The sequence below is a fragment of the Lissotriton helveticus genome, assembly GCF_964261635.1.
Source record: "Lissotriton helveticus chromosome 1_1 unlocalized genomic scaffold, aLisHel1.1 SUPER_1_unloc_34, whole genome shotgun sequence".
NCBI lineage: Eukaryota > Metazoa > Chordata > Amphibia > Caudata > Salamandridae > Lissotriton > Lissotriton helveticus.
Window position 1 is genome coordinate 848,613 of NW_027611675.1, and position 23,989 is coordinate 872,601.

A 23,989-nucleotide genomic window follows, 5' to 3' on the forward strand; every position below is an offset into this window, starting at 1 on the left:
TCTATGTGTGCATGTCTGTGTGTGTGTGTCTGTGTGTGCGTGTGTGTCTGTGTGTGCGTGTCTGTGTGTCTGTGTTTGCGTGTGTCTGTTTGTGTGTGTGTGTGTCTGTGTGCGTGTGTGTGTCTGTCTGTGCGTGTGTGTCTGTGTGTGAGTGTCTGTGTGTGCGTGTCTGTCTGTGTATGTGTGTGTCTATCTGTCTATGTGCATTTGTGTGTGTGTGTCTGTGTCTGTCTGTCTGTGTGTGTGTGTGTCTGTGTGTGCGTGTCTGTGTGTGTCTGTGTGTGCGTGTGTGTGTGTCTGTGTGCGTCTGTGTGTCTGTCTGTGTGTGTGCATCTGTGTGTATGTGTCTGTGTGTGCGTGTGTGTGTGTCTGTGTGCGTGTGTTTGTCTGTCTGTGTGTGCGTGGGTGTGTCTGTGTGTGTGTGTGCGTGTCTGGGTGTGTGTGTCTGTGTGTGGGTGTGTGTGTGTGTCTGTCTGTGTGTGTGTCTGTGTGTGTGTTTGTCTGTGAGAAGTGTGTTGTGCTCTTCTAAGTGTGACCGCCCAGCTCTATGAATCATAATTTGAAGGGGCTGAGAAAAGATTTGTTTTTACCAACTATGTTTGTGTATGTGTCCGAACTGTCAGGGCCTCTTGTCCCGGAACAGCTATCCCCGATAGAAGATTAATTCACACATATGAAAATGTATACAATACACAATTATTTTAAAGATGTAAAGGCAGGATTTGTGAGCAGTAAAAGTGACGTTTATGCTGGTAAAGAAATACTATTGGTGCTTTTATGTTGAAAGAACATAGAAATCGCTTTGTGACTTGGCAAGTTTTCCAGTTTGAGCAAAAGAGGGAAACTCAAGCTATGTAAATGCAGACTCGCACTATGTTGGAGAGAGAATCTGGGTCCTGGAGCAGAAATAGGGTTGCCACCTTTCCCAGAGAAAAATACCGGCCTCATGTTTTACATTCCATTATAACATAACGGGGTAACCCAATAAATATCCGTGGACCTGGGTATCAAGAGGTACAAAACAGTTAGTCCTGGAGCAATAAAGTCTAAAAATATTCAGATATAAAAGACATAGGCACCTGTTGACTTTGTAAAGGTAAATTCAGTTTATTATTCATAGATATACTTCTAGAACTGGTAGAAGGCACTACCTTATTTAATGATAGTCGGGAGGTTGATCCCAGATAAGGGTGTGTATGCTAGTGGTATGGAGCCTGGCCAAGTTTTTGAGAACATCACAACGTTAATTGTGTATAGGGGCAGGTTGCATGAGAAGAGTCCTACCTTGGAATCTCAGTTTCCGATGCGAGAGGTTCATCTAATATATCACCCTGAAATACCAGAGTTAACAGACCAGCCCAGTACTTTTACTAGAGCGGGTGTAGCAGCCCATTTCCAAGAACAGTGGGCCTGATTCACAGACCTAACTTAAGACAAAATCCTAAACTTACGACCATTTTGGTATTCACAGTAGGCACTTACTCATTTCGTATACACAGAAGTCATTGAGGAGTCCTAAAGTTAGGAGTCCTAACTTTAGGACTCCTAAACTGAGAAAAACCCTAACTTTAAGACTTTCAGTATTCACAGAAGGCATTTAGGAGTCCTAAAGTTAGGAGTCCTAACTTTAGGACTCCTAAGTGCCACCATTGGTCCCAGAGTATCAGTGTAAGATCCAGATCAGGCAAGAAATGGAAGTTCATCACAGTCAGTAGTAGGAGAGAGAACTAGCTCTGAAGGGAATGGCACAGTGAGCGTGATAGCTCAATTGCCGAGACCCAGGGAATTGAGCACACCATTGCCAGTCACTGAAGACTCATCAAGGGGACAGATGGAGATTAGGACGGCGAGGTCGAGATCCCTTGCCGATTCGAGATCAGACCTAAGAATGTGGGAGCCACCCGTGAGGAATCGGAATGACAGGATGACAGCAAGTTGGGATGATGGAAGCGAAGGGAACAAACCAGTCCTTATGGATACAGCCAAAGGGAATAGGTGTAGAGAACAGAGCAGAGGAAGCGAAGAATTGAATCGTGCATCTAGTCGAGGGACTCTGAAAGCGGACATAAGGGCAAAGATGCTGGATGTAGTGAGTCTGAAAGCAGAGGTAGATGAGATAATCGAGGGAAACTTACCTCTGGAGAGAGTGGAGCATTATGATTCAGATGAGTTATTGTTTGTAGCAAAGGATGTGACTCGAAAGGCAAGGTGGGTACATGAGAAAATGTCTGCCTTAGGGAAGAGGTACAAGGTGGATTTGTCCAAATCAAATATGTTACAAGGGCGTAACATGTTGCAATACAGTGAGCAGAAACTGGAAAAGAAGAGTGTCATTGGATTAAGGACATTCGGGAACTGATTATAGAGATACACGCATGGAAAATGCTCGAAAAGTGGGAAGAAAGATGGCCCAAAAAGAAGAGTGCTAAAAAGAGCGTAGGAGAGACACCACCTCCGGGAGGGGGAGTGTTGGGAGTACAGAATTACCCTTTGCGGGAGGTAGCTAGTAGACAGTATGTGCCTTGGAGTAGAGGTGACTTAGCAGCGTTCACAAATGACTTCCCTAAGCTGAGGGAGAAACCAGTTGAATAGTACAAACAGGTTGATCGCTTTGTTAAGATCTCAAAGGTGTTGTGGTTTGATATGAATACGCTGTTTGACACTGAAGTTCCAAGAGATTTGTGGGCAGCTTGTAAAGTTGTTATTGATTGGCCTACTTATAAACTAGTTAGAGATTCTGTTACGAATGGTCCTTCGCCTATTGTCATGAAGAAGTTTGAACAGATGATCACATTGCTGAAGTCCAAGGTAGAGCCACAGGACATTGATTGGGTCAATATAGATCGAACGGTTCAGGAACCGAAGGAGATGGTACATGAGTATTATGAAAGACTTTTGCAAGTCTTCAAACAGTACAGTGGGTTAGATAAGTTAGACCCTAAAGACATGGGACAGTTCATTTCAAAGTGTGGTTTAGGTCTGAGACAAGAGATTAGAATTATGATTCTGCAGCATTTGATCTGTTGGCAGAACAAGCCAGTGGATGACATACTGCGATATGCCAGGTATTGCAGTGATGAGGTGGACTCGAAGCATAGGAAGCTTAAAGATAAGCTGATGTTAGTCCAGATGAAAGCTGCTGATAAGGGACTCCAGATGCAGCCAAGTGGAGTAACATTAGGGAAAAAACAGGGAAGTAATCAGGGAGGAGCACAGAATGGTCAGGATCAGGGAAAGGGAAAACAAGTAGACCCCAAACCGGGAATGGATGTGGCAACACTGAAGAAGACCACTGCATGTCATCTTTGTCACCAAATCGGGCATTGGAAATGCGAGTGTCCATTGAACCCAGCAAATCAGTTGCAGCAGGAGGTAGAGACAGTGCAGGTGCCTGAAATGATTAATACTGTGACAAATCCCAGATCGATGAAAGGGGGGACATTGGTTCCACAAGTGCAGGTTCCCCAGCCACCGAGAATCCCTCAAGGGACTCGGACATACCAGCAGATGTCTCTCTTTGATGGGCTTGACGAGTACAGTCCTGACTCGTTGGTATGACGGTGCCTGAGGGGGAGGAAGACTGTACTCTTGGGGCAGTTTTGGAGGCAGACCAGAGGTGACCGTTTGTAGAAGGTGACATTGACGGGCATCCTACCACCTTTTTGGTTGACACTGGTGCTACCCGTTCTACTGTTAGATCTGCAGTAGTTCCCAACCTATCCCTCCCGGAACAATCAGTCCAAGTTGTAGGAGTAGCAAACAAGAAAATGACAAACCCTTTGACTGAGCCGATCCCTGTGAGAAAAGGGACTTTCCGAGATAGACATCAGTTTGTGGTATGAGACTCAAGCCCAATCTGCCTGTTAGGAAGGGATCTTTTGTGTAAGCTTAACTGCACTATTTACTGCATAACAGATAGACAATTTGATATATCTGTACTAGTCGAGTACCCATCATCATGCATGCATTTCCTTTTCCTCCCATAACAGATTTATGATGCTCGGCTGGCAAGATGAATGGGTTGTCCATGTGTAATGTTTGTCTTTGTCAAACCTTTCCCTTAAATCCCACTTTCCATTCATTCATTGAACCCCTAACCCTCTTCCTCCCGGCTGTGTGATTTATTGAGGTGTGGCTAAATCAAATTTACATCATTAGTTAATCACACACTTGCTGGGGCGGATGTGGTGAAAGCAACACCAACTCAAGGCGGGCGAGGACCTTCTTCTGCTCTAAGTATATAGCCCACACTGGCATTATTATATATATTATATTGCCCACCCATCAGCATTCGATATTCAAGATTTTCCAGAGGAACATAATCCATCATAATTGAAAGCATATTGTATAGTGACTGTTAATTCTGCCCGAACATACAGTAGTGCGCCCAAGTCTAATCCTGGTTACCAGGAGTGTTTGTTTAGCTTTAGTATTGCACAGGTGTGGGCAGCCACTGGGGCTAAGATGAATAGAGATAAAGAAGCACAGAAACGATTCAGTAATTTGAGTGCTGGGTCTTCGACAGGTACAGAAGTTGGCATCACTAAAAACCCTAAACATGAGGGCCTAATAGCTAAATTTGTCAAACTAGAACGCCTAAATGAAGCGGAACTTAATAAATGGTGGGACGCTGCTACCCTTAGGCAATATCTCACACTGAATAGAATCCCGAGAGGGCTTAGAACACAAATAGTCCCAACTTATGAAGATTTGGAACCAGATCTTTTGGAAAAGGAATTGACTAATAGTTTCAAAAATGTAACGCATCGTGGTATTAGAGACTTGAAGAATATTGAATTAAGGTGAGATGGTATGACGATGAATGCGGAATTTTTGTTACAAAGGATTTGGGAATGTATTCCTTATAAATGGGGGTACGTGCCCCTCTGTTTTACAGGAATGGTGATATAACTAAAAGTTATCGACATATCAAGGGGGTTTTGCGAGACATTGCGATCTGCACAGGAAGTTTGTTTGGATAGTGCATAGGTAACGTATGCTGTGAATGGCGATAATAATTGGGTTATATAGACTTGTATTTTCTTTTACTTATATGGACTAATTGGATTAGGGAGGAATTGTTTGCAAAAACAGGCAGGAAGGAATCCAGGGTCAAAGGAGTAATAGTCTCCAAGAAGGAGGCATTCTCGACTCGATTGAAGGCTATACTGTTGAAAGCACTATCTCTCACGGGGAGGAGCTTGAGAATATTTTGCACTTTAGATGAGAAAAATAGTGCAAAATCATTACACGGGCGACCGGAGAGGTCAGGAATCGTCGGTGGGTCAGGGACTTTGAGTCGTTTATTTGCAATCTGGAAAGTTTCCCTTGGAGAGTTAGCAGCCAGATCAATCTTTTCCTGAAAGCACAGAGCTTGGGCTTTCTTAATCTCCCCTTTGTAAGTTCGTAACATTTCTCTGTATCCTAGCTTCTTGGTGTGGAAGAAGTCTTTCCTCCAAAGCCTCTCCGACTTTTTGCAATGCTGTTTCAGAACGTGTAGTTCAGGGGTAAACCATGCTGTTTTATTGGATCCGACTCTTTTCCATATCAGTTTTTTCGGGAGTACTAGATTGAGTGTACCATCGATCCATGAATTAAAGCTGTTATACGCTGTAGTAGGATTGGGGCCCGGGGCAGGTGGGGACTGTCCAAGTGCATGGAACCAGGGGCGGCTAATAGTTTGAGTCAGCTGAATGTTTGATCCTGTAAAAATGGGGGATCAGGAAAAGAGAACAAGGAAATGGTCCGACGAAGGAAGGGGGATCTGAGGTTTACCTTCTAGATCTTCCAGGCTGGAGAAAATAGTGTCAAGGAGATGCCCTTTAATATGAGTGGGTAGGAAACTCGTCTTCTGGAGATGATAGGAGGCAAAGTCTTGGACAAGCTCACTGGCGATCACAATGGAAGGGTCGTCAAAGTGTAAATTAAGATCTCCTAGGAGTGTAAAATTCGCCTTAGTATTTGCAAAAGCCATGGTTGCTTCTAACAAGGAGTTGCAGAATTGGCCTGAGGCACCCGGGGGGTGATATATGAGAAGACCTGAGAGTGTAAGTGAGGGGGAGAATTCAATGGAAAATAGACCATTCTCACAATCTGCTATTGGGCTACTAAGGAGACGGCAGGTTATGTTATTTTTACAAATAATGGCAATGCCACCGGCCAAGCCTGTCATTCTATCAAGCCTTTGGATTAGATACCCCGGCAGAAGGGCTCTAACTATATCGGGCTCTGCACTTGCGGAGAGCCACGTCTTGGTCAGGAACAAAACTTCCCGTTCAAGCTCTGCCAGCAGCAATGAGAACTTTATTGAGTGTTTTGGTAGAGATCTACAGTTAAGCGGTAGTAGGTTAAAAGATGTTCCCGCAACAGCTGAGGGGTGTGGGGAGGCCAAAAGCTCAAAGTGGCAATGTGGACATTTGTACTTCGGATCCTCTGGCATGATCGATTGAGCACATTGTGGCCGCAGCGGCATGTTCAGCTGCCACAACTGAGTCCTGGGGCATCCACAGCGGGCGATTATCTAGCATACTTCAACTCCAAACTGAAGACAGAAATCGTGGTAGATGCCAGGCCATTTGGACTAGGTGCGATTCTGGCGCAATACAATGACGAAGATGACCAACACCACATCGTTGCGTATGCCAGTTGCAGCCTCACCGACACGAAAAAACCATATTCCCAACCGGAAAAAGAGAAAAAGAGAGCCTGACGGTTGTGTGGACTTGTGAGCATTTCACCTCTTTGTATATGGCAAGCACTTAACACTCATCACCGATCATCAAGCTCTGCCAACCATCTTTGGGAACCCCTGGGCAAAGATGCCTCCGCGGATCGAACACTGGGGAATCCGTCTGCAAGATTATACGTACACCATCATTCACAAACCTGGGAAAGGCAGAGAACCGGGCAGATCATATCACGGCATCTACAAGCTCTAATGCGAGTGCGGCACTCTGTAGCAGAAGAATACCTACATTTCGTCATTGACCAAACCTGCCCACCTGCCGTTCCATTAGAAGCCATCATTGAAGCTTCTGCTAAAGATGCCATGCTCCAAAACATCATGCATCATGTCCGCACAGATTCATGGTGACACTCAGAAGAGCCAAAGATGAGTGACACCATCAACACTCAAGAACTTATGGCATTCAAACACGTCAAGGATTAACTCCCCATCAGTGCCAATGGGTTGCTACTAAGAGATCGGAGGATTGTCATCCCTCACCAACTGAGACTAGGAACCGTCAACCTGGCTCACGAAGGACACCGAGGAGTAGTAGCCACGAAGAAAGCGATGCCAGAGCACGTCTGGTTCCCTTCCCTTGATCAGATGGTAGAGACCACACTCCAAGACTGCTCACACTGTCAATTGGTAGGGCGATAAGAATCACATGACCCCTTGCAGATGTCGGACCTCTCAGATAGTGTATGGCAACACGTAGCCATCGATTTCTTTGGCCCGCTGAAGTCAGGAAAGTACATCATCGTCATCATGGACGAGTACTCCGGATTCCCCATCGCTCACCAAATTTCCTCTACCGAAGCAACCACTGTCATAGCTGTTATCGACGAAGAATTTGCCGCGTGGGGAACCCCCACAGTGGTGAAGACTGATAATGAACCACCTTTTAACGGACAAGAATTCAAAGAATTCCCAGAATTCGGGAGACGCATGAATTTCAAGCACTGAAAGATCACTCCCCTGTGGCCCCAGGCCAACGGGATGGTGGAACGATTTATGACCACCATAAAAAAAGACAATGCAACAAGCTGAATTAGCTCATCGTGTCATTCAGCCGGCGCTAAAGGAATTACTATGGGCATACAGGACCACGCCACACAGCACCACAAATCAATGTCCTGCCACTCTGATGCTCTGGCGAATTCCATGCACTTGGATACCAACCACAGATGCTGGCACTCAATCCAGAATCACGAGCTCAGACCACGAGATCCTGGTAGAACTGGATCGGATCAAGAAAGCAAAAATGAAAGAATATGCAGACTGCCGCAGACATGCCAAGACGTCTGACATCCGAGAAGGAGACTGGTTGCTGGTAAGACAAGCAAGAAGAACCAAATCGGGCAGCCGCTACTATGCTCATCCGTTACAAGTAACAAGAAGGAAACGACCATGATTACAGCTGAGTCCGAAATCAAGAGAACAACCAGAAACGTGTCACATTTCAAAAAGTGACCCAACAGCATACGCTCAGGTTCCAAATCCTGACAGGCACACAGACTTGTCGAGTCAAGAAGAGAGCTGCCATGAACCCAGGCAGGTGTCTGAGGCCTGGGACTTGAGAGAAGGGCACCTCACCAGCCGACCACTAATCAGCCGACCATGAAGAACCATTCGGAAACCCACCCGACTCATTGAAGAACTCTGAGAGAGACATAAAACATTCAAAATACAAAAGGGGGAGGTGTTGTGTCGCCATGCCTGACCTGATTGCATCCCAAGGTCAGGCATGGCAGGAAAGGGAAGGGGAGGAGCCTGGGGGAGAATAGGGCAGTTTGCGCTCGGGCACGGTTGAATAAAGATGTGTCACAATGCAGCCGGTGTCCTGTGTGTCTTTGGGGGCAGGGAATGTGAAACCCTTATAATGTAAATAAAATGCAGTGCAATGTGCACAGATTCCCACGTTTAATTACAACCACTCACAGTGTCAGTAATAAGTGATGCAGTGTGTTAATGTTTTCCCTGTAAATGTTCCCTGTAGTGTGAGCAAAAAGCAGCGCTCAGATTTCCTCTACTCCTAAGGCCCCTCTTAGTATAAAAATCAATGCACCTAACAGATCTGTAAACGCTGCTTATATTATAATAAAGAACAGTGCAGTGCCCCACGAAATGTAGTAAATGCAGTGCAGAGATTACTCAGAGTACAGTACGATGCAGTGCACAGAGTCTTTAAAGTGCAGTAAGATGCAGTGCACAGAGTCTTCAAAGTGCAGTAAGATGCAGTGCAGATTCCTCATAGTGCAGTAAGATGCAGTGCACAGATTCCTCATAGTGCAGTAAGATGCAGTGCACAGATTCCTCATAGTGCAGTAAGATGCAGTGCACAGAGTCTTTAAAGTGCAGTAAGATGCAGTGCAGATTCCTCATAGTGCAGTAAGATGCAGTGCACAGATTCCTCATAGTGCAGTAAGATGCAGTGCGCAGATTCCTCATAGAGCAGTAAGATGCAGTGCACAGATTCCTCATAGTGCAGTAAGATGCAGTGCACAGATTCCTCATAGAGCAGTAAGATGCAGTGCACAGATTCCTCATAGTGCAGTAAGATGCAGTGCACAGATTCCTCATAGTGCAGTAAAATGCAGTGCACAGATTCCTCATAAAGCAGTAAGATGCAGTGCACAGATTCCTCATCGTGCAGTAAGATGCAGTGCACAGATTACCTTCAGGATTATTCAGTCTATTTCTACAAACACAGCAGAAGGTGCTGACAATCTCCTACCTGAGCAGAGACCTGTGCAGAGGAGTCCAGGCTCTCTCCTCCTCCTGGGGGGGCACAGGGGTGGGCAGGGGCAGATCATGGGCCTTGGGAGGTCTGTGAGGGTCTGAAGATGAAGGTAGCTGCACAGACACACAGGGTCCTCCCTCCTCTGCAGAGGCCGGAAGTGATGTCACCGCCGCTGCTGGTGCTGTTTCTGCCGCCGCTGACCCGGAAGAGGAAACCCTTCTCCCTTCCATCCAGTGTGTGCTCAGTGGGTTTCATCGGCAGGCGAGGAGTGCCCTCTGGTGGCCTCTGATGGAATAGGAGTTGTTGGTCTTTTTATAAGAGATGCACTGTGTGTAACTCCACCCATCACACCTCACTACACCTTCCCTTCATGAAAAGCATGACAACTAAGTCTTGATGATAATAAGCAAAGATTTTTAAAGTAATAAAAGTATATCTTTTTCTATGAAACTTTTGCCCCTGACCCTGTTACATTTATTGTCAAAAAGAATTGTTCTAGGTGTGTGTTATGTGTTTCCCTTCTGGTAAAACTCCTAAAGAGATTTATTTCCATGTGAGTCATTGTTTCTTTGTTTCTATATACATAACCATGTATGTGGAGCATTAAACTAGAATGTTTGTATTATAAAAGTAAAAAAAAGTAAACATTCTGTGACGTGCAGTACAGCATAGTGTAAGATACTGTAAGAATAGAAAAATTAATGTTTGCGTATTTTTTTGCGTAATTTAGCATTCGCGGCGCCATTTTCTATGTGTTTGCCATTTTGAGTTAAAAATCTAAACTAATCCTTCGTCATTTCTGAGAAGAGGCCTCTGCTGAGATTCATTTCTCGAGGCTGGGCTTTGCTTCACTAATGAATACATTGTCCTTATTCGCGCATACCTTTCCCACTAGATAGAAGCCTTCTCCCACTTGTCTAGTGGTGGGCACAGGCAGAGCGACCTTGAGTAGTAGAGAGTGGCCTAAGAATCGAAACATATTCCTCTGTACTTCACTATTTAGCTGCATCTCCCTGGAAAATCTCATTATGGGCGTGCCTTCATTGGTTTCCTAATTTAATTTGTTTGCCCAAATCCTCTCCGATCAATCTACTGTTTCTAAATTCTTGTTATCCCTGCATTATCCTGTTTACTAACTTTGTTATTTTATATTTCTAGTGTCTGTATTTAAATTTGTACCTCAAACTACCTCTGTCTGTATTAGTCTGTCTGTAGCTTGCTTTCTTCTGGTTTTTCAGTCAGCTTTCCCTCTCCCCTTAACTATTTTGTGGACTGCCTTGTGGTGGTAATATAAGACTTAGAGAACCCATTGGTCCTCACTACTACTAGTACACTAGTACTACTACTCTGCTGTGCAGATTGCATGCCCAAGTAAGGTATTATACCCGTGTTTGTTGAGATGGGAAGGCTTTCTTTTACTATCTCATGTCCAATCAGTAAAACCAGAGAGGGGCCATGGTCACATTGGATACCACAAAGTTGTGTCTTCTGCTCTTCATGTCATCTAGGCTTAGTAATATTTACATATTAGTAGCAGTTGATGGTGAACTGAATACCGTGCACCACGGCTGAAAGGAAGTGTGAGGAGGACGGCACCCTTACATTTTCCTACCAAGAAGACCTTAAGTCCGATTGTCCGCCCAGTCTTATTTCTTTTCAAAAACCCAGATTCACCAATAGCTCTAGACCAGTATTCTTCAATCTGTGGGGCGCCCCCACTGGGGGGGCGTGACACCTTCCCAGGGGGGGCGCGCACTCCACTACAATCTGACCTTTGTTCCGTCCTCCGTGCAACTCTCCCAGGAGGGGGTTAATTCACGGAGGTGACAGCTTCAACAGCAGTGTGATACAAGGAGTCTCCTCTGCTAAAAACGAAAGCATACAAACAGACACGCTTTCGGTTTTAGCAGAGGAGACCCCTTGCCTCCCACTGCAGCTGAAGCATTTCAGCGCTGTGAATTAACCCCCTCCTGGGAGAGTTAGCTCTTCCCAGACGGGAGAAAAGTTTCCAGAGTTCGAGTCTCGGCATTGAAGCTGAAAATCCAGTGATTCTGGGCAAATCACTTAATCTCCCCGTGCCTAACAAAGAAAATGAATATGTCCTCATGTAATGCAACTTGTGCTATGTAAAGCGCTCTGATACCTGATTCAGGTCAAGTTTGCGCTATATAAAACTCAGTAAAAAAAAAAAAAGTGGGCTCTGGCCCAGGGCCCCAGCCTTTCAAAGGGGGTGGGAGTGTGTGTGTGTGTGTGGGGGGGGGGGGGGTTGGGGGTGGTGGTGGTGAAGGAGCCAGCACTATTCTACAGTATTGCCCTCATTACCTTGAATCATTTTAAAACATAATGTTGTAAATAGCGCTTTTCAATTATTCATTTTCAATGTGTATAAGTCTATTACAGACATTTTGCAGACAAAATGTGTTTATGCCTCATGCGACATCCATATAAAAAGTGTATTTTAGATCAATACATGACCTCACATATGAGAAATAGAAGGGTGTGACAGATTATTTGCAGTAATATTAGTGAACTGCTGTTGTGTTACATACTGAAAACACACATCACTATCTCTGAATATCCGATGTACACACATTTAGTATTTGACCAAAGAAGGCATGAAAGTGCCGAGACTAGATCTTAAAATCAAAGCTTGTCTGAACAGGGACCCCGAAAATACATTTGGCCCACACCACAAAATCCTTAAAACGTCCCTGAAAGTTTCTTTTAAAATTACACAGGCAGGCGCGCAAAATGCCAGCCAGCCATGTGTTGTTTAAACAGCTTGCAAATTGCAGTTTACTAAACAATCTTATTGTATTGAATGTTATTCGCTGAATATGCCCGGAATGTGCGCGTGGCGGTCGAGTCCAGAAATTTCTGTCAGGTGGTGGGGGGGCCCAACATCTAAAAAAAATCACCTGGGGGGGCTTAACCTACAAAAGTTTGAAGACCTCTGCTCTAGACACTGAGTCCAGTCCTTTACAGGTTGTCTTCTTGAGCGACATTTCAAAAATTGCCACCAACAAAATGCCCAACCGGATATTTTATTATTTTTGATAGGACATATTGTCTGTCCCCGAATTGTAGTGATGTGTGTGGTGTATGTATTTTCAATCTTGCTACGAAAAAGATATGATTAGGGGGAGGTGTGTATGGCATCTAAACAATGTGTAATGTTTTTTCTAGCCGTACCGACCACCAGTGTCAGGGCCAGCGGAGACGGCGATGCCAGCCAGCAGGGAGCAGATGTGGCAGCTGCAGGGGGTGAGCCAGCAGCACTGGTGGGGGCGGTTGTGAGTCTTATTGCTTGCTTATTTACAATTTATACACTCGCTACAAGAATGTACACTGTACTGTTGAGACTAAGTTGTGAATAGTCAAAGACACCCTTTACTTAGCATCAGCATATACAGCGGGAGTTGAGTAACTAATAGCCTCTTCTATCTTCAACTCAGCAAAGAAAGTTTTATGAAGAAATCTCAGACCTTGATGGGTTGACGGAAAAGCAAAAGAAGCTTGGAAGGAGGAAGGATGGGTGAAATGTAATATCACTGTCAGAGAAGGATGTGTGGGTGAAGGGATGATAGAGGTGGCTGATAGGATGCATGGGCGGTTGAAGGATGGGTGAAAGGTGAAAGAAAGGATGCCTGCCTGGGTGGGTGAAAGTGTATGGTTGTTGGACTTGGCCCTCTTGGCAGGGTCATCCCTGAACTTTTTGCCTTCCTCCTGTATTTTGTCTGACCGGTTTTTGTTGGTATAACGACTCTGGGCACTTTACCACTGCTGACCAGTGCTAAAGTGCATATGCTCTCCCTACTGTAAATTGCTATATGTGATTGGTTTCCATGACTGGCTTATTTGGTTTACTGTCAGTCCCCAGTAAAGTGCACCAGGAGTGCCAGGGCTTGTAAACACAAATGCTGCTGGTGGGCCTGCAGCACTGGTTGTCCCAGCGGCCTAGTAAAATGTGCCTAGGGTCTGCCATTGCAGAACCTGCGTGCAGTCTGGTGCTGTCATGCTGGCTGGGCAAGTGCACCCACTTGCCTGTCCCTAAACCTTCCCTTAACTTCATATTAGTCACCCCTATGGTAGGCCCAAGGGTGGGGTGCATTGTAAGCATAAGGCAGGACAAGCCCTGATGTATGTGGCATGTCCTAATAGTGAATTACAGCCGTTTTCGTTTTTCACTATTGTAAGGCTACCTGTTTTCATAGGCCAGAATGGGCTGCTGGAATTACTCTACTCTATAATTCCAGCAGGCTCAGGGAACATGGTAGAAAGTCAAGTTTAGTATGCCTGAACTCAGAATAATAAAATACTTCTTTTAGTAAAGTTTATTTTAATATCCTGTGTTTGCAAATGCTACTTTTAGAAAGTTAGCATTTTCTTGCCTAACCATTTCAGCCCGCCTCTGCCAGGATGTGTATCTGTTGTCTGGGTTGTGTAAGTGACAGGGCTGGGGATGACAGGTGGCGAATAGAGGGATTACACCAGAGTGGGTGGTGGGAGTGCCCCTTGACTCTGAATAGGGCTGTGCTCTATCACCACAATCCTGGCTCCGTCCCCTGGGGAGCGACTGATGACTCTGCCCGACACCTGGTCCAGGAAGAGGGAAGACTGTCAACAGAGTGCTCGTGGACTGTACTTGTCCTCACAATGCTGGCTCCACCTCCTGCGGAGCGTCTGCTGTCCCTGCCCCACACTCTGAAAGAAGAAACCAGAGCCTGGAAAACAAAGTGCTCAGAGACTGACTGGATTAGGCAAAGGCCCCCCTGGCCTGCAAGAACAAAAGAAATGGTGTATAAAAGAGGGAGCCCTGCTCCTAAGAAATTAGATCCTGTTGATGCCAAGAAGAAACTCTGCCTGAAGAGAAGGACCTAGAAAAGCTACATGGAGGACTATTGTCTCTAATCCTGAGAGACTGGCCTGTGGTAGGTTCCTTGCTGTAAGAAGGAGAGAGGAAGAAAAGACTGAGAGACGTTTTATTCACTTGTGCATCTTAAACAAATCTCCAAGGGCTTGCTGGTGAACTTGCCCCCTGAACTGCGCCCCAGGAACAGTGGGCGCTACCCCTCCCTTGAAGAAGGAAGCTGCTGCTGGTGTATTTCCCCCTTCAGCGCTGACCCCGGTGACCTGAGTGCGACTGGGAATCTGTCCCACACTCTGAGAGCCTCTGCGCCCCATCCCGCTGAGCAAAGTGACCACTGACCGACTGGGCAACAACTAGCATCGTGAAGGCCTGGCCTAAACACCGCGACCTGCCGAAACATCGAGCCGGAGCTCGCACCGCAAGAACGGACCGTCCAATCCAAACAACGTGAGTCTGTGGCCCCGAGCTGTAGAACCCACCGTGAAGACTGCCTGCACCTGAACTCGCCCCTCCATTACGACGCTCTGTTGACAGCGCCTCGCCGCTGGATTCACCTCAAGCCGCTGCCCCCTCCCTCTTCAAAACACAGAACGGACCATAAGATCAAGAAACCCCAACGCACTGCTGCCCTCCGAGTGCAGGATCTATTGTGCCCTCAAGCTGTAGCTCGCAACGAAGGAGAAGCGCACCTCGACGTGGGACGCCCGATCTCCACCTGTGTTCGTCCGCCCGACCCCCAAGATCAAGGTACTGTACTTGTGCGCGGTGCGAGTCGCATTGAAGCTACGTCTCGCACCGCCCTTTGTGCCTCAGGAGCCCCTGGTACGCTCCGCATCGTGCGTTGCGCCCGGACAGAGGTGTCCGCGAGGCGCGGGCTAGTGTAAGGCCCGGGTGGAAGTAGCAGTACGAGTCGTACCCCTATTCCAAAACCGGCCACGTCGTACACGTCTAACGCGAGGCGCATGAGCTTTAGCGAGGCCTTCCTGTTTTCACCATACGAGGCGCACAGGAGCACTAAGAGGCGTACAGTCTTAACGAACATTGCCAAAAAGCACCGCATCTTGCTCTAAGTATTGTGGAATCCTTTTTAAACCTAAACTGGAACTATTTAAGTACTGTGAAGTTATTTTCAAGTAATTGAATGCATTTTCAGTACTGTCCATTATATTTAGGCACTGTGGCAACATTTTAAAGAGTAACTGGAAACACGTCTGAAGCACAAAGCCTTAAGCCTGCTTGAAAGTTTCTATACATAAAAGGAATATATTTTTACAAAACTACAGTCTTGTGTCCCTGTGTGGGGGTTGGTGATTTATTGTGTGTGTTGCACTAAATGCTTAACCGTATGTGCTCTGGAGTTTAGCCTTGTCTGCTTGCGCCACGCCGCCTAGAGAGTGAGCAGGGGTTATTTCTAGGAGTAGTCCTTTGCCCTGACTTAGAGGAGAGGGTCCCTGCTTGTCACAAGTGAATACTTGCACCAACCAGAGACCCCCAATTCTAACAATGGTGAAAGGAATCCTCCAAGCGGTTTGATGGGTCAACTCAAAGCAAGGATGCATGGGTGGGTAAATGACAAATGTATGTTGGTGAAAGGTTTGTTGAGAATGATAGCCACGTTTGGATGGATGGATGGTATTCAATCATAGGTGGAGACTGGATGAAGAGAATGTAAAACATAAACCGTGCCGGAGTAGCAAAGACAAGGGTGCTAAAATAATGCTAGAAGAACAATGCATTTATAAATGGAAAAATCCATGGGGAGAAGACTAAACAAGGAATGTTTTTGTTTATCAAGGTTTTTGTTAAAATGTTTGAGGTTGTATTTAGGACTACTGCCTTGACTCACAGTAGTTTCCAAGCAAAACATATATATTATGAACCCACCCTTCATTAGTCACCTCCCTCCGAGGCCCACTCCCTACTAAGCATGGGCGGAAAATCCGTTCCGCTCGCGTATTTTGCGAATTTTCGGTAAATTCGCGATCCGCGAACTCCCGCGAATTTGCCGCAAATTCGCAAATCCGCGAGCGGCTTATCCGGGCCCGGGGCAAAAGTTGAAGCCTGGCCTGTTGTAACTATTTTACGATGTCGCCGGCAAGCTGCCGGCGCCATCCTAAAATAGTTACTAAGTTAGCTTCAACAGGAAGCTATAATAGATAAAATAAAGCAGGTGCTCGATTTTATCTATTAGAGCTTCCTGTTGAAGCTAATTTAGTAACTATTTTAGGATGGCGCTGGTAGCTTGCCGGCGCCATCGTAAAATAGTTACAACAGGCCAGGCAGGTGTGCCTTCTTCCCAAATCTACCGTCGGAAATCAGCTGTGATGCTGGACAGAGGCCTTTGCATCCTTGACTTTCAGGAGCGCAATCCCTTTGCTGTTCCTGTGACCAGGAGGGTCTGTCTCTTCATCTACTGCTCTGATTGGTCTAAGACCTTTTATCCACACAAGAGGCATGTGCACTCGCATGGAAGCCCCGCCCACACACTCGCGGTGTGCACCGTCTTCCCGCCATTGACCCACTATGATGGACAGCTCACCTAAGGGACCCCTGCACCCTTCGGGGCGATTGCATATTAACACACACATGGTCGCTGGAACTAGTTGGAGCTCAAATGCAGTCACTCATTCATCAGCCCAAAAAACAATCGTGCTCGTCATCGAGGCTGGGCAGGTGTGCCTTCTTCCCAAATCTACCGTTGGAAATCAGCTGTGATGCTGGACAGAGGCCTTTGCATCCTTGACTTTCAGGAGCGCAATCCCTTTGCTGTTCCTGTGACCAGGAGGGTCTGTCTCTTCATCATGTGTACCTTTTAAACACACAAGAGGCATGTGCACTCGCATGGAAGCCCCGCCCCAAATCCGCGGATCCGCAAATACGCAAAATCCGCCGATTTTGCGGATCCACGATCCGCAAATCCGCGAATCGTGGATCCGCAAAATCCGCCCATGCTTACTCCCTACCCATGGGATTTTTCGACAGTGTCAGCCATGGGTGGCCTATCGGCTGCATGGTTACAACAATTACAATACCAGTACCTCACGTAGCGTTGTGACGTTTATCATCATTCATATTAGTAACTATTCATCTGCCTTGTTGTAGACTAGTCAGGGCGAAAGTGAAATTGAGCATTTGCCATTTAACAGAGCCTGGCCATAATAGAAAATGAGATCATTGTGTAGTACAGCTGCCCCACCTGCAGACAGTAGTAAGGTATCGCAAGTCTGCGACAAGAGCATGTCTGTCTATGGCGCAAGCCGAGCTGGCATGCCTACAAGATTAATTTAGCTAAACATGAGAGAGGGAATAAGAATGCTTGTCTACTCCATCAGCCGCTGATATTGGGCCCTGATGGCCTCCAGCTGCCTTTTGCCATGTCCTGGTTGCTCTCTCTGGCCTGTCAGATGGTGAATTGGCAGGAGTAGCTATATCAAGAAAGAAAAAGACAAATTGTAGCCAATACTGTTAGCAAAACAGTAACATATAAAATGATATAGTGGCACAGTAGCACTAGCAGCACATAACATGTGTGGTATCCTCGATTCCTCGGCCCCCAAGATGTGGATGTGATTAGAGTTTCAGGTATCAAGGCCCAATATCAGCGGCTGGTGGCCCAGGAAGAAGTAGAGGAGGCGGCAGCCGCTGCAGCCTCTAATGCCCCAGGCCCCTGCCAGGCCCCAGTAGTGGCTTCGGTGGTCCGGCAGCCGCCCGCTGCCATTCTTCAACCATTGCTGCTCACCCTGTACACTTCGAGCCTTTCTGCACTGCATGCTCCGGACGTTTGCGCGCCTGGAAAGCCGGATAAAGGAGCGTTTGGACCAGCTGGAGAGGAAGATCCGACTCCTAGCCCGCCGCTGGGCCTCAGTCTCTTGCCCCTTTTTTAAATTGTTTGTTGGGTGGATGGGACCTGTTGGGGAGAGGGTGGGAATGTGGGAGTTGGGGAAATTGGATTGGGTTTTTTGGAATCATTTTTTATGGACATTTGTTTGGACAATTTGGATTTTGGAGTTTCGTTGGACATTGGTTGGGGTTAGGGAGAGGGGTGGGTCAGGTGTTGTGAGCTTTTCTTCTAGTTTATATTTGTTAGGGAATACATTCTTAGTTTACATATGATATAAATCTTTTTTGGAGAGGGTTACTCTTTTACTTTGCACTGTTTCCTTTGACGCAGGGCCACAGCCAGTTTTTTAAATCTGCCGATAGTGTAACACAACAACAGATAGTTGCGGCACCCTCACTTGTCCTCCTACTCTCTCCTCCTAGTCTGTGCAGTCTGCAACTATATAAAGCCCTGTGGACTCGGAAGGGGTGTGGGTGTGTGAATTTATTTTCACAGTTTATACAGATTATTGCATCTTCAATGAATCCCCCACAGTTCTTCTCTTACCTGTGATCAGGCGAAGCGATGGCTGCATGGTGATGGTTTGGTTTCCAAAGGGGCCATTGTGGTGGTGATAGTAGACAGTAGCAGCAGCATGCTAGCGGACTAGTCGAATACTAGTGAAGCAGTAAGCACCAGATCCTGCACCGAGGCTTCACTCCCTCCTAGCCGAACTCAAACTGTAGGATGAGGAATGAATATTGATCGCAGGGACTAATTAAATTGACATATTTAAAACTGACTTAATGCCGTTTTATTACGTTTTACACCTCCGGGCAAAGTAGAATGAAGACGCACTCACTCTAGGCATCTTTTTATTTGTTCAATAAATGGCAATTCAGGTAAAGCCGTTTTGACACAAAAATAATGAGAGAGCCACCTGAGGGAGACTAGAGTGTGACTAGTAGTACAGTTCACGAGAAGAAGACTGCCAAACCAGAAACCATGATAAGCAATGCTAAAGTAACATAAATCAGAATGGTGGGCTAGTACAAGTTACAAACTGAAGTCGAGATGAGCTGTGAAGTGGACAAGCGTAACCTTTAGTGCTGGAAGGAGGTTGATGCTCTCAATTAATATGGATTATGTTCCTCTGGAAAATCTTGAATATCGAATACTGGTGGGTGGGCAATCTAATATATATAATATTGCCAGTGTGGGCTATATACTTATAGCAGAAGAAGGTCCTCGTCCCGCCTTGAGTTGGTGTTGCTTTCACCACATCCGCCCCAGCAAATGTGTGATTAATTAATTATGTAAATTCGATTTAGTCACACCTCAATAAATCACACAGCCGGGAGGAAGATGGTTAGGGGTTCAATGAACGGATGGAAAGTGGGATTTGAAGGAAAGGTTTGACAAAGATAAACATTACACATGGACAACCCATTCATCTTGCCAGCCGAGCATCATAAATCTGTAATGGGAGGAAAAGGAAATGCATGCATGATGATGAGTACTCGACTAGTACAGATATACAGATATATCAAATTGTCTATCTGTTCTGCAGTAAATAGTTCAGTTAAGCTTACACAAAAGATCCCTTCCTAACAGGCAGATTGGGCTTGAGTCGCATACCACAAACTGATGCCTATCTCAGAAAGTCCCTTTTCTCACAGGGATCGGCTCAGTCAAAAGGTTTGTCATTTTCTTGTTTGCTACTCCTACAACTTGCATTGATTGTTCCGGGAGGGGTAGGTTGGGAACTACTGCAGATCTAACAGTAGAACGGGTAACACCAGTGTCAACCAAAAAGGTGGTAGGATGCCCGTCAATGTCAGCTTCTACAAACGGTCACCTCTGGTCTACCTCCTAGACTGCCCCAAGAGTGCAGTCTTCCTCCCCCCTCAGGCACCGTCATACCAACGAGTCAGGACTGTACTCGTCAAGCCCATCAAAGAGAGACATCTGCTGGTATGTCCGAGTCCCTTGCGGGATTCTCGGTGGCTGGGGAACCTGCGCTTGTGGAACCAATGTCCTCCCTTTCATCGATCTTGGCTTTGTCACAGTATTAATCATTTCAGGCACCTGCACTGTCTCTCCCTCCTGCTGCAACTGATTTGCTGGGTTCAATGGACACTCGCATTTCCAATGCCCGATTTGGGGCCATATGTAGGTGGCCAAATACATGCCCTAAGGGCATGTATGTGTGCCACATGGCACACAAGCCAGAATCAGGGGTGCAACAGGGTGTCAAAGTGACACCCTGTCCCCCTTGAGAAATCGGTAATTTTACTGAATCGGTATTTACCGATTCGGTAATTGCCATTGATTCCTATGGGCCTCAAGGCCCATAGGAATCAATGGCAATTACAGAATCGGTTAAAACGCCGATTCGGTAATTACCGAATCTTACCGATTCGGTAATTGTTACTGAATATTTACCTACATGGCATTTACCGATTTGTAAATACCGAATCGGTAACATTCGGTATTTACGATTCGGTAAATGCCATTTACCTACATATGGCCCTTGGTGACAAAGATGACATGCACTTGTCTTCTTCAGTGTCGCCACATCCATTCCCGTTTTGGGGTCTACTTGTTTTCCCTTTCCCTGATCCTGACCATTCTGTGCTCCTCCCTGATTACTTCCCTGTTTTCTCCCTAATGTTACTCCACTTGGCTGCTTCTGGAGTCCCTTATCAGCAGCTTGCATCTGGACTAACATCAGCTTATCTTTAAGCTTTCTATGTTTCGAGTCCACCTCGTCACTGCAATACCTGGCATATCGCAGTATCTCATCCACTGGCTTGTTCTGCCAACAGATCAAATGCTGCTGAATAATAAGTCTAATCTCTTGTCTCAGACCCAAACCAAACTTTGAAATGAACTGTCCCATGTCTTTAGGGTCTAACGTATCTAACCCACTGTACTGTTTAAAGACTTGCAAAAGTCTTTCATAATACTCATGTACCGTCCCCTTCGGCTCCTGAACCGTTCGATCTATCTTGACCCAATCAATGTCCTGTGGCGCTACCTTGGACTTCAGCCATGTGATCATCTGTTCAAACTTCTTCATGACAATAGGCGAAGGACCATTTGTAACAGAATCCCTAACTGGTTTATAAGTAGGCCAATCAATAGCAACTTTACAAGCTGCCCACAAATCGCTCGGAACTTCAATGTCAAACAGCGTATTCATATCAAACCACAACAACTTTGAGATCTTAACATAGCGATCAACCTGTTTGTACCATTCAACTGGTTTCTCCCTCAACTTAGGGAAGTCATTTATGAACGCTGCTAAGTCACCTCTACTCCAAGGCACATACCTTCTACTAGCTTCCTCCCGCAAAGGGTAATTCTGTACTCCCAACACTCCCCCTCCCGGAGGTGGTGTCTCTCCTACGCTCTTTTTAGCACTCTTCTTTTTGGACCATCTTTCTTCCCACTTTTCGAGCATTTTCCATGCGCGTATCCCTATAATCAGTTCCCGAATGTCCTTAATCCAATGACCCTCTTCTTTCCAGTTCCTGCTCACTGTATTGCAACATGTTACCCCCTTGTAACATCTTTGATTTGGACAAATCCACCTTGTACCTCTTCGCTAAGGCAGACATTTTCTCATGTGCCCAACTTGTGCCCACCTTGCCTTTTGAGTCACATCCTTTGCTACAAACAATAACTCATCTGGTTCATAATGCTCCACTCTCTCCAGAGGTAAGTTTCCTTCGATTATCTCATCTACCTCTGCTTTCAGTCTCACTACATCCAGCATCTTTGCCCTTATGTCCGCTTTCAGAGTCCCTCTACTAGATGCACCATTCAATTCTTCGCTTCCACTGCTCTGTTCTCTACACCTATTCCCTTCGGCTGTATCCATAAGGACTGGTTTGTTCCCTTCGCTTCCATGATCCCAACTTACTGTCATCCTGTCATTCCGATTCCTCACGGGTGGCTCCCACATTCTTAGGTCTGATCTCGAATCGGCAAGGGATCTCGGCCTCGCCGTCCTTATCTCCATCTGTCCCCTTGATGAGTCTTCAGTGACTGGCAATGGTGTACTCAATTCGCTGGGTCTCGGCAATTGAGCTATCACGCTCACTGTGCCATTCCCTTCAGAGCTAGTTCTCTCTCCTATTACTGACTGTGATGAATTTCCATTTCTCACCTGATCTGGATCGCATACTGACACTATGGGACCAATGGTGGCATTTTAGAGTCCTAAAGTTAGGAGTCCTAACTTTAGGACTCCTAAATGCCTTCTGTGAATACTGAAAGTCTTAAAGTTAGGCTTTTTCTCAGTTTAGGAGTCCTAAAGTTAGGACTCCTAACTTTAGGACTCCTAAATGACTTCTGTGTATACGAAATGAGTAAGTGCCTACTGTGAATACCAAAATGGTCGTAAGTTTAGGATTTTCTCTTAAGTTAGTTCTGTGAATCGGCCCACTGTTCTTGGAAATGGGCCGCTACACCCGCTCTAGTAAAAGTACTGGGCTGGTCCGTTAACTCTGGTATTTCAGGGTGATATATTAGATGAACCTCTCGCAACGGAAACTGAGATACCAAGGTAGGACGCTTCTCATGCAACCTGCCCCTATACACAATTAACGTTGTGATTTTCTCAAAAACTTGGCCAGGCTCCATACCGCCAGCATAGACGCCCTTATCTTGGATCAACCTCCCGACTATCATTAAACAAGGTAGTGCCTTCTACCAGTTCTAGAAGTATAGCTATGAATAATAAATCCAATTTACCTTTACAAAGTCAACAGGTGCCTATGTCTTTTATATCTGGTGCACTTATGAGAAATTTGTTTGTATTGATAATTCTTGCAGATTAGATGTATGCATAAAATTGAAAAAAAACGTGAATATTTTTAGACTTTATTGCTCGACAAATAAGTCCAGGACCAACTGTTTTTGTACCACTTGATACCAAGGTCCACGGATATTTATTGGGTTACCCCGTTAAGTTATAATGGAATGTAAAGCACGAGGCCGGTATTTTTCTCTGGGAAAGGTGGCAACCCTATTTCTGCTCCAGGACCCAGATTCTCTCTCCAACATAGTGCGAGTCTGCATTTACGTAGCTTGAGTTTCCCTCTTTTGATCAAACTGGAAAACTTGCCAAGTCACAAAGCGATTTCTATGTTCTTTCAACATAAAAGCACCAATAGTATTTCTTTACCAGCATAAACGTCACTTTTACTGCTCACAAAACCTGGCTTTACATCTTTAAAATATTAGTGTATTGTATACATTTTTATATGTGTGAATTAATCTTCTATCAGGGATAGCTGTTACGGGACAAGAGGCCCTGACAGTTCGGACACATACACAAACATAGTTGGTAAAAACAAATCTTTTCTCAGCCACTTCAAATTATGACTCATAGAGCTGGGCGGTCACACTTAGAAGAGCACCACACACATCTCACAGACAAACACAGACACACACAGAGACAGACACACACACACGCACACACAGACACACACACGCAGACACGCACACACACATACACACACACACACAGACAGACACACACACGCACACACAGACAGACACACACACGCACACACACACATACACACGCACACACAGACACACACGCACAGACACGCACACACAGACTGACACACACACGCACACAGACACACACACAGACACGCTCACACACACACACGCACACACAAACACACACACACAGACACGCACACACAGACAGACACACACACAGACACGCAAACACAGACACGCACACACACACACGCACACACAGACACACACACAGACACACACACGCACACAGACACACACACGCACACA

General features: G+C 45.9%; 2 pseudogenes across 2 annotated transcripts in view; one reads left to right on the forward strand and one right to left on the reverse strand.

Moving 5' to 3' along the window:
• LOC144805942 (uncharacterized) overlaps nt 1-18,742 on the reverse strand; it is a 68,716-nt pseudogene extending 49,974 nt beyond the window's left edge. Inside the window, exon 1 of the transcript XR_013605635.1 lies at nt 18,725-18,742. The product of XR_013605635.1 is annotated as an uncharacterized LOC144805942 (transcript). The remainder of the gene's footprint in view (nt 1-18,724) is intronic.
• Nucleotides 1-23,989, forward strand: part of LOC144805939 (uncharacterized) — a 372,336-nt pseudogene that overhangs the window by 293,835 nt on the left and 54,512 nt on the right. The gene's annotated exons all lie outside the window — the stretch shown is intronic.